Source organism: Amblyomma maculatum, chromosome 11, assembly GCF_055883805.1.
Source record: "Amblyomma maculatum isolate TAMU_Amacu chromosome 11, ASM5588380v1, whole genome shotgun sequence".
Taxonomy (NCBI): Eukaryota; Metazoa; Arthropoda; class Arachnida; order Ixodida; family Ixodidae; genus Amblyomma; species Amblyomma maculatum.
The window spans coordinates 145,174,249-145,184,177 of record NC_139354.1 but is presented as its reverse complement, the minus strand read 5'-3'; the positions used below and the strand labels follow the sequence as shown (position 1 = coordinate 145,184,177).

General features: G+C 40.8%; 1 long non-coding RNA gene across 1 annotated transcript; it reads left to right on the top strand.

The window, feature by feature from the left end:
• The first annotated feature begins 1,978 nt into the window (after window positions 1-1,978).
• Window positions 1,979-9,582, top strand: LOC146175123 (uncharacterized). The gene is made up of 3 exons (XR_014702114.1): window positions 1,979-2,333; window positions 4,207-4,356; window positions 9,214-9,582. It is a non-coding gene; the product is annotated as an uncharacterized LOC146175123 (long non-coding RNA).
• The last annotated feature ends 347 nt before the right edge of the window (window positions 9,583-9,929 follow it).

Here is a 9,929-nt window from a genome sequence, read left to right as displayed (position 1 = left end):
TAAATTAGTGATTAGAAGGTAGCTTTTTCATTGCCGAGAAGGAAAACGTTGCCTCAAGTTGAAGGAACAAATGACCATTTTCTCAGCGATGTTTTTGTTCTAGTGCTTTTGTATTATCCATAAGGAACTACGCGCAGCATCGTCTGTTTACCTGGAGAAAGGACCGAATACGATGTGTGTACTTTCTAGACGCAATCACTGGAAAATGAAAAGCCGGAAGACTCGCGAGGTTACCATTTTAGTTTTGGGCATTCACACGGTGGTAAAAAAAAAGAGTTTTTCGTGCAGACTGCGAGCATGAAGGCCCCGGTACATTTATATGGCGCACAACATATATATCGCCAATAAACAAAAAAATAGCTTTTTCCGCCTATTAGTTTAGAGTTTGACCATTCCAACCGCGCTAGGCGGTGGCAAAAGAATAAAAAAAAAACTGTACAGGAATGAAAATAATGTGCGCTGTCGAGTCATTCGAAAAAACGAATGCAGCCTACAAACACTGTTTTAATGAGGCAGTTTTCCATGGCCTTTCCAATTCTTTCATTCTACTAAAATGATTTGGAATACTTTGCTTGCTCATTGAACGTTATCGTCTTTTTGTGCAATCCGCGTTAAGGTGAAGGTGGTTGCGAAAAACGTCTGTCTATTGCCTGATGCCACAGCGCTTCAGGACCTCGACGCGCACAAAATTGATTCTGAATCATTCATTGCTGTGTCTGTCACCGTCGATTTGCGAAGTCGAGACAAAACATGAGCGAAGAAATATTGTTACAGCTGGAGAATGATGAGGACGAAGTGGCGCGCTCGTTTGTGGAAGATTAAGAAAAAGAAGTGCGTCGAATGGGCGGCCCTCGTAGCCTGGCTCCTTGGCTGTTCCTCAATGTATATATCTTTAATCCTCTTTTGTAAATATATTTCTCCCTGTTACAAAATTATATGCCAAAATTTAAAAACCTTGAACAATTCACAAATTCCGTAGAATGTTCAGAACAGCGCAGTGCGCTATAATTGGACAAAGGCTTTATCGATGTGGCCATAATTACTTGCGCAACAAAACTATGCAAGGTGTTTTAATGGTTTTGAAAGCTGAGGTAGTGTAGAATAGGTGGAAAAAGTTTAAACAATGTGAAAACTGTTTTTGTTTTCCTAAAAATTTTCAATGTTCGCTGTTTTCTGTAAATTAGCGCGATCGTATCTCTGTATCCAAATGTAATAAAAATATGAGCTTTAGCTGTTTGCGGATAATTATGCTGAGAACATATTGTGGAATTCTTGCTGCTCTACCATGAACCTTTTCTGAAATAAAGGCCTGCAAATTAGGAAAATTTTCGTTTCCTGGGCTGATGTTTAGAATTTTTATAAAAACATCTACTCATACCCGAAAAGCGAACACTAACTGAATACAAATAAAAACATGTATATATTTAGTCGGATAATTTTCAGCTAGCTAACTTGAGCATAATTTGTATAATCTATAACCAAAGTTGGCGAGAATAGAAGAGAAGCTCGGAACTCCACCTCTTTGACATTATTAATCAGTCATCACGCAACAGTATATAATATTACGCAACAGTATATAATATTTTGAAGTAAATATAAAAGGTCGAACGACCATCCTTTGTTCGATCATAGGTGGCGAAAGGGAGGGGACGCGCGCATTTGTCGATGCACCAGCTGTATGGATTTACGCAAGAATGTGGATGGTAGATGGGGAGGCTTTCTATTTTTTTAGAAAATGTTTGTCTGTGGTTGGCTTGAAGAAACAATGCGTTTGCGAACACACAAAACAAAACTATTTATTAGAACTCGACTCGAGCGGTGCGCGCTGGCGGCCGCTCATCGGCACGGTCCGAAGTCACGGCTGGCCGGTGCAAGCAGAAGAGGGCGGAATGGAATGTTGAGAGGGTCGTTGGTCCTTCGTTCCCACGCGCCGCCCTTGCGAACACAACACCGCGGCGGGAATCACGCGCTGGTTGAGCGGGTCGTTGTTCCCCCTCGCCTACGCGTCTACGTGCAAGACACAACAGACAGCATGCCCAGCGGCGCTGCTGTGCGGCCTCCTCCCGAAGCGTTCATTTCGGAGCTTGTTGGAGACGCTACAAGACTTGTGACAGCTTCTTAAACCTTTCTTTAATTTCTTCCCTCATTAATTTTCTTTTTCATTGTGCTGTGCATAATTTTCTCTTGCGCCTATACATGTCCATGTGCTCCGGTTGGTGCTTGCTACATATCAGTGAATAGCTGAGCTGTGAAATGTCGCCGGAGTACGGATTACAGCAACGGCGGGATACCATCGGCATTATCGGACTCAGTGAACGCCGTCATCTTAGACCGTGAGTATATATCTTTGCATTATGCCATTGCTTCATAATTGGTTCTATATAATCTCCTACCAGTCCCAAATGTTCTCTTTCCTTATTCTCCTCGAAACAACTGCGCGAAGCATGACTTCAAGAACTAAGCGAATTTTCGTCCGGGTTACATGCAAGCAAGTGCGTGGACTTATTTGCTGGCTGCGATATGAATAGCATTTGCGCCGAAAATAGAGGAGCCGTGCGTAACAGGTGTGTATGCCACCAACACGTGACAGAACACTGCAGGCAGCCATTTGCGCAGTTTTTTTGACTGTGCAGCGCGCCGCAACCAATTAGTAACCAGATACTATGCGCCCGGCTTTGTACATATATTTTGGACAGCCTCTCTTCTGCGCGCAGGAAGCCATGTTCGCACAGTTTTTGGATTTTGTTAAGAGTTAAGGGCAGTTTTTTGTTTTCAGATGTACAGACGAAGTTTTGAAAACTGTTCGTGCCGTCTGTGTAAGCGAATTTTACAGTGGGGCAGACATGTGCGTGATGCCGCTTGATGACTAGGCTATAATTAAGTCATAATGAACCTCCACTTTTATAATGGTTAATATCATATTGAGGAATTGAAAGCCGTGAACAGCGCAAGTGAGCCCCTTTTCAAAATTTTCTTAATCGACGCCCCCCTTCTGAGCACGTGCCTTCAGGTGAGGGCGTTATCAGAAAGCGGCGACAATAGGAGAGCGATTTCGCAGACGGGCTTCGAGGGCGGGGGAAAATAACAATACAAGCAAAAAGGCACATCAGCCGTGTGTGCACTGCGTCCCTGTCACTGCAAAGTAAACAACGTGCACGCGGGACACAATGTACAAAACATTGACGGCCAGTATGAGGCAACCATATCGTCCGAAATATTGCTCGCGAAGCGCTCGATGACGGCGCGCACTTTCAGGCGAAATGGGACAGGACGTCAGGTCCGCCTGTTCGGCAATTACAGCTCTTTGTACCTCACGTGCCGTACCGTATGCATGAAGTGCACGCCATAGCCATCGTGCAAGAATGTTGAAACCGAAGCAGCGATCCACGTATTCTAATTCTATAGGAAATCATTTGGGAGTAGAAAAGAGCAACTTAATATGATGTGCATGGTTCTTTAATGAACGATATGTATAAATGGACGGTTGAATAGTTACAGTAATGGAGTGTTCCGCTAGAATTGTTTACGGCCGTGACCGCAATAAACATTACTCGTATTGCTCTTAGCTTTAAGCTCTGGCATTGATAAGCCTATCTAAAGAACCGACTGGCAGTGACAGGTTGTTTAGAGCTGTTGATCAAAAGGTAGGCCATCATGCTATTATTGCAGGCATATTTGCTTCTTTTTGTACCTCTGTTTACTAAAACTTAATTTTGTTCCCCATTCCTAGGGACGCTGCACCTCTTACAACACTCACTGTTCAGTCGCTTTTATTTAAGTATACAAAAAGGAGGAAATGCGCATGCACTCATAGGATAGCCTGTCTTTCCGTTAACAGCTGCAAATAACACGCCACTGCTCCTCGGTACTTTGGATGAAGTTTTCAATGGGGTTACCTGAGATGCCTAGCAATTGCTGTAATATTTATACCAATCACTGCAGTGAAACAGGAAGGTAACACTGCATTACTTTAACTGCTGCATGCACCTATAAACGTGCCTTAATTTATTGCCTATTCTTATAGACGCAGGACCTCTTACTATAGGCTTTGTTCAGTAAGCAACCGTCTTTCATTGCTTCAATTTCTATCTCTCCACCACTTTCTTGTTGCTCTGGGTGTGATCATTTGATTTCATTGTTCAAATCATATTGTTTTATCATGTGTGAATTATTTAGCCTGCACATACATGCTTTCATTTTTTCTAGATGCGCATCGGGAGCGTTTTCTACGTAGAAGTGGATCGATTGAGTTGTATCACTGGTGCGAAAACCGACAACCCCCAGAAGATATGTGTCCTGTGGTTGGAAGGGCAATAAAGAAGAAGAAAATCAGCGGAAAAGCCTGCCTCAGAAAAGGTAGCACTGCATCACTGTAACTGCTGCATGCACCTTTAAATATGCCTTATTTTTATTGCCTATTCTTATAGACGGTGGACCTCTTGCTATTGGCTTTTTGCAGAAAGCAACCGCCTTTCATTGCTTCAATTCCTATCTCTTCACCACTTTTTTGTTACTTCGAGTGTGATCCTTTGATTTTATTGTTCAAATCATATTATTAAATCGCCGGTGAATGATTTCGCCTACACATACATGCTTTCATTTTTTTAGGTGCGCATCGAGAGTGTTTTCTACGTATAAATGGATCGATTAAGTTGTACCACTGGTGCGAAAACCAACAGTTCGGTACCCCCAGAAGATTTGTGTCTTGTGGGTGGCAGGGGTATAAAGAAGAGGATAATCAGTGGAAAAGCCTGCCTAAAAACTTACAAAGATGGCGCAAAAGCGAAATGCTGATCAGGGTTAGAGTCTGATTACTTCTGTTATCCCATTTCACTTGCTAGGTGATGTGACATGTATGAAGCACCTTAGTATAATTTGTGGTATACTCACTGAAAATTGTGTAGACATTAACTTTTTTCTCGTTCAATTATTTTGAGTGACGCACGAATTGGAATAAAACGAAGTCATCCACACGTCTAATGCCCATAGACATTAGATGCGTGGATGAGCTCATTAATTGTGTTCCTATGTGAGCATGCAATAGTTTGTCGAATATATTAATATGTTAAAAGTTGATTTTTTTACTGTTAACCGGAGTAATACATAGGCTCCACATCATAGCATTATTCGCCTGTAGTTTGTATCTGCTCTTTCCTAAATTGTATTCTACAAAGTATACATGTGTCATCTCGTACGTCTATTTAACTAGCGAACAATTTGCAATCGAATCCCTTTTGTGATGTTTCAGCTACAAATAATGTATGACAGTTGTGACAATATAGGTAGCTTTAGGTATAACATATAGCGCGAAAATCTTTAATATATGCGATGATATTTTTATTCACCGCATTGGCTAAACCAGCCTGTTGAAGAGACGAAATGAAAACAAATATGGATGTCTTCGGACAGGAACAGTAATCGTGGTGCCATGACCATTTTTTTAATTAAGTTTTCATATGTCGTGGGCTAATGTCTCGACACAAAGGAATGACCCTTAGGTTTGCCAGATGCGGCGTAGTATTCTCGAAAAAAAAAAAAAAAAACGCCTATCACTAAAGCTGGAAAACGCCGTTTTTGTCGTTTCAAAAAGTTGCACGTTTGGAGGCCGGCTGGTTGCGTAAAATTTTGTTATCCACTGTTTTTTACTCACCGCATTTGGGTAACGTTTACTTGTATAAGAAGTATTAAAAGTGTGTTTCATTGATGCAGTTGATTTAGTAAAAAAACGCAAACTTTGCTTCAAGAACAACGCGCTACAAAAATGTTAATGTTCAACCTTACATACTGGCGTGACGCATTGCGTTGTTTGCACTAAAATATTCTGTGTTTATTACGCAGGTCATATTGTTAATTTAAGGCAGAATTTGGAGCTCTAAGCTGCTATGTGTGTTCTCTGTAACGCCACCAAAAGTATTATGCTGGAAAGCGATTTGCTTAAGATTGTAATTATAAAAATTACACATTGAAAAATCATCTTCAAAAATATAGTATTGTTAGTGGTGGTCAAAGCTGACAAATGGAATAATATATTAATAACCTAGATTGAATACTATTGCACCTAGCAATAAAAAAGAATGCAGGACAGAGAAAAAGTTCAGCCTTCACTTGCGTTCTGCCATGAAATTGACAGAAATAGTGAATTAATACCATTTTAAGCTATATTAAGTATTTGTCCCAGAAGCAGAAAAATGGTGTTAAGCGCTGACAATGTTTTAAATTTTACTTAAGGTAAAATGTAACTAAATTAAGCAAATACTAAATTGAAGTTTTGATGCCTATTCCATAAGAGGGAGCCATATAAGCACATCTATAGAACAAAAACAAGCATTTTTATATTTCTAATATTACATTTTGCAGAATTCAATATATTTACTGACTCAAATTAACAAAGTACTTTGCATTGTTTCCACAGATTTTGATAAAAATTGATGTTGCAGCCGTTTCTTCAATTCTAATCAGTTTTCCTTATTTTACCATTTTCTTACTTTTGTCCAATCTCAAATTAATATGCAGATACACACACAAATCTAGAGCTTCAAATTTTTTCAGAAATAAAGAATGGAACCTAGATAATGTAGAAAAATAGTTTCTGTGCCAAGATATTATTGGATCTTGCAAGAATGCAGGCTGAGTTTGGCCATTATCAGCACAAGCACTCGGTTTAATATTTAATGTTATATTTTTAAACAGTATAACGCAACACTTTTTAGTCCGTGATATTTTTGAGGTACTGAAGATTTTTGAGAGGGATTTGAATGAAAATCGAAGATGATCTTTTTTAATTGCAGCAAATTTGCCCTTTACTGCTGTTTTCGAATTCTGAGCAATTTTGATGCGTTGTGGAGAACACACCTAGTGGTCTGGAGCTCCAGATACTGCCTGGAATTAAGAACATGCGTCAGGAAGTGAAAACATATTTAGTGCAACCAACCTAATGCATCATATGCCAGTACATAAGGTTAAAAATGAATATTTTTGCAGCGTATCGCTCCTGAAGAAAAGTTTGCGATTTTTTAATAACACAACTGCAAAAACAAAATAGGTTTCTAATAGTGTTTGTAAATATAAAACCTGCATATATTTAGTGAGTAAAAAAGAGCAGATGACAAAATCATGGCATCCAAACTTGCAACATTTTGAAATGGCAAAAACAGCGTTTTCTACCTCTAGAGATATACCATACAATTGTTTTTTTTTTTTTTTTCGAGGAAACTACGCGTATCTTGAAAAACTAAGGTTAATTCTTTTGTGTCTAGATACTTGCCCACCACATATAAGAATTTCATTGGAAACGAAAGATGGCCATGGGACCTCGACTATGTTTCTTATCTAAGGCACCCATAATACGCTGTGAGAAAGCCAATATCAAGGGCTTTTTTTAATATTCCATATTTCGAACGGTTGTGCCATCTAAGAAAATTAGAAAGCTAGGCACACCTTAGGTGTAGCCAGCCCTCACTTTCTGTTACAGCTGCATTTGCTAAGCTGAATTAATGCGTTGATTACTTTATTTTAGCCACGGATATAGCGCTATTACGTGTCAATTTTAAAGAAAGGCCGGAGTGACGCGATTCCTGTAGAATTTGTAAGTGAAATCTGTAAACCTTGCAAATGTACCCATATATATGATCTCTTGCAGGTTTTATTCAAGCTACATTACACCTGCTGCGCCCCATAGCTTGAGCCAAGGGTTATAAATAAACCATTAGAAACAGACGATGGAAACCGGTGGTGCATTGCTGGCAGCCACTTAGGACAGCGCAGAAAATTTTTTTTTTGTACGTGGGGAAGTGAGGTTATTCGCTTCAAGTACTAAATATACACTTTAGACAATAAATAGGACTTACAGAGTCGGTGAGCACGTTCGGAAACCCCTGTTTCAATATTTGCGGTTAGAAACCTCATGTGTACCTTTTTTTCCAGCTGTAGATAAATTCCGGATTATGTAGATACCGAAACCGTTACCAGCCCATTCGCGCACCTCAACTGTGCTGCTCACAACATGATTTTGAGCGGACAAAACAACCTGCCGCTAAGATTGCTAGCCCCATGCATGAGTAAGGGTGATATGCTGGCGATGGTTGCTTCGCGTCGGCCCTTTGGCGCACATGAAGGCTCGAGTTACAATGAGCGCGCCGAACTTTGCAATGCGGATAATGACTACAAAGCGGTAAGGATATAAATGAGTTTAACAGTATTTTTCAGCTGTAAAATACAAATACAGTCTTGTTGGACGATGTGCTGGCGCGGACGAAGAAACCATAGGCAACTTGTAGGTCTAACGCTACACAGGGCTGTCGAGCCAAGCCAAGTCCTCAATTGTATTGTCCGGGAATCAGATTTCTGTATTTTCGTGGTTTCCTATTATATCTGGCGTTCAAAATGCAGACGTGAGGGTTCTTTATCACAAATAATCAAACGTGGATTGTGCCGGTACTCTTCAAAGTAGCAACACCATTTATTGTGTAAGTCATTAATCAGTAATTTAGGTAAATAATGTCAATAAGGATTCCAAACAAAACCTTTTCTGTGGCGCTCAAGGTAGCTTCCAGCAATATATATCTGGTTTTCTTTGCCTGCCTCCGAAATGTTTTTTTTTTATCCCTTGGATCAAATTTGCTTGGACAAGCAGTATATGTGTAAAAATGATGCACCTGTGAGCTACCCGTTTAAGTGAGCTCCCGTTTAAGTGAACTACCCACAAAACCAGTCAAAAGCGTATATCAGCTAACCAGCGGCCAGTGCAGCAGTCGTGGGCTTAGATCGCTTGTGTATATTATATCTAGCCATTTAAAAAAAATGAAAATGGTCGCCGAACATTCTCTTGGTAACGATTATTAGTATAAACTGTTTGCACATCGCAGAAAGCGTAGGAGCGGCAAAAAACTAGCGCGCCAGTCATATGCGGAGACAGCCGATAATCAAGCACTAATTCCTAGTGTGGGATGAAACACTGGCTGTCTCAGCCGTATTGCTGTGGAGGCGATCAAAATGCAACAGGGCACATGCTATGCAATGTATGTGCGTCTTTCATCCTAATAAACCCAAGGCAGCTGAAACTAGTCTGGAACTCATCAGTATAGTGTTTCTCATTGACCATAAATTTCGGTACATGAACCCTGGAATTTTCTACATCTTCCTAAAATAATGCGCGCGATTTTATATGCCTCGTAATAGTGTTGTAAATTTTGTTTCCTCATTGTTTTTGTGCAGGTGCCATTTGCGAAAAAGTTGGGGTGGACGATTTGGAGGCACACGCATTTATTCGCAGGTGGCTGCCTGGTTCCTGTGACGGGGGGGTGGAAGAAAAAGGCGTTATGCTGAAACCTCCCCTGGCGAACCAGGCATGCCACCTGTGAATGCAATTGCAGGGTCAGCCCCCTCACTACGCCATGAGTGTGCCCTCCAGCTCCCTGGCCCCTTCCACTTCCCGAGAGCCCGCCCTGCCCTGACCAACCCTGCCACTGCCCCGCTAACTGCTGCTGTGTGTGCCCTCAGCGCTGGCTAGTAACAACTGCCGTCTATAGTAACAATTGCAATAAATATTACCTTTTTGTGAACCATGCCCTTGTTTCGTGAATATCTACTGGTTGCTCATGAGCAACAATTTGAATTTATATGGCCACTCCTATTTGAAAGGCCATTATTGTCCCAGCAAGTTCGATGTGCTGTCACGAATATGGCTAGAATGAAAAAGGCTGCATTTTATGGCCTGCACAGGCAGTGCCACAAAATGTGTAATCTTGACATCATCAATGGCACATGAATGGAGTAGCCGGTGTACCCATAAACCATTGGATTAATATTGGTATCGACAATATGCGGCATGAATGGAGTAGCCAGTGCACCTGCAATGGCTAACCATTGGTATGATATTGGCATTGACAATGGGCCATCAATGGAATAGCTGGTATTAAACAAATATTGGT